The sequence below is a fragment of the Eimeria mitis genome, genomic scaffold (assembly GCF_000499745.2).
Source record: "Eimeria mitis Houghton genomic scaffold, Emh_scaff548, whole genome shotgun sequence".
Lineage (NCBI taxonomy): Eukaryota > Apicomplexa > Conoidasida > Eucoccidiorida > Eimeriidae > Eimeria > Eimeria mitis.
Genome location: NW_013573751.1, coordinates 16,509 through 17,685, shown reverse-complemented (window position 1 = coordinate 17,685; position 1,177 = coordinate 16,509). Strand labels below are relative to the sequence as shown.

General features: G+C 31.3%; 1 protein-coding gene across 1 annotated transcript in view; it reads left to right on the top strand.

Annotated features, from left to right (window-relative positions):
• The window catches only part of EMH_0015940 (uncharacterized protein), a gene marked incomplete at both ends in the record, with an annotated part of 3,508 nt that overhangs the window by 1,094 nt on the left and 1,237 nt on the right, over window positions 1-1,177 (top strand). The gene's annotated exons all lie outside the window — the stretch shown is intronic.

Below are 1,177 nucleotides of genomic sequence, written 5' to 3'. Positions count from 1 at the left end.
CAACAAAAGGTCACAGGTATCGAGGGTTTAGGGTTTACGAGGGTTTAGGGTTTACGAGGGTTTAGGGTTTTAGAGGGTTTAGGGTTTACGAGGGTTTTGGGTTTTAGAGGGTTTAGGGTTTTAGAGGGTTTAGGGTTTAGGGAGAAGGGAGAGTGGGACTGCTTTCCCTGCTGCTGCTGCTGCTGCTGCTGCTGCTGCTGCTTTTGCTCTCGCTGCTCTCACAGTTTCTGCTGCTCTTCCTGTTGCTGCTGCTGCTGCTGCTGCTGCTGCTGCTGCTGCTGTTTGAATTGCTTAAATTTTTCCCTGCATGTGCTGCTGTGTTTGCTGCTGCTCTTCCTCCTCATCCTCCTCCTTCTCCTGCTGCTTTTGCTGCTGCTGCTGCTGCTGCTGCTGCTGCTGCTGCTGCTGCTGCTGCTGCTGCTGCTGCAGGTGGAGCTGCAGGTGCTGGAGTCTACGCCGTTGCTGGAGGCGTTCGGAAACGCAAAAACAAAAAAAAATAATAATTCTTCTCGTTTCGGGAAATTTATAGAAATGCAGTTTAATTTAATTTATAAAAAAAAAGAAAAAAATAAAAAAATAAAAAACTTTTTTAATACGCAAAATAATATTAACGATACACACGCTTACTCTTATCCTACACGAGCTAAGTCAGTATATAATATATATATTTTTTTATTTTATTTTTTTTTGTTTTGTTTTGGTTTGTTTTGTTTTGTTTTGTTTTGTTTTGTTTTGTTTTATTTTGTTTTGTTTTGTTTTGTTTCTTTTTGTTTTTGTTTTTGTTTTGTTTATTTTTTTTTTTGTTTTGCTTTTGTTTTTGTATATTTTTGTGTTTGGTTTTGTTCGTTTTTTGTTTTTGTTTTTGTTTTTATTTATTTTTTAATTTTTTTTTTTGTTTTTTTGTTTTTGTTACTATCTGTTGTTTTTATTTTGGTTTTGTTTGTTTCTTTGTTTTTATTTTTATTTCTTTTTTTTTTTGTTTTTTTCTCTTTTTGGTGCTCGATTACTTTTTTTATTTTTTTGTTTATTTATGTGTGTATTTATTTATTTTCTTCTTTCTTTTTTATTTGTTTATTTATTTTTATTTATTTTTATTTATTTATGTTTATTTATTTTCATTTATTTTTATTTTTATTTATTTTTATTTATTTTTATTTATTTTTATTTATTTTTATTT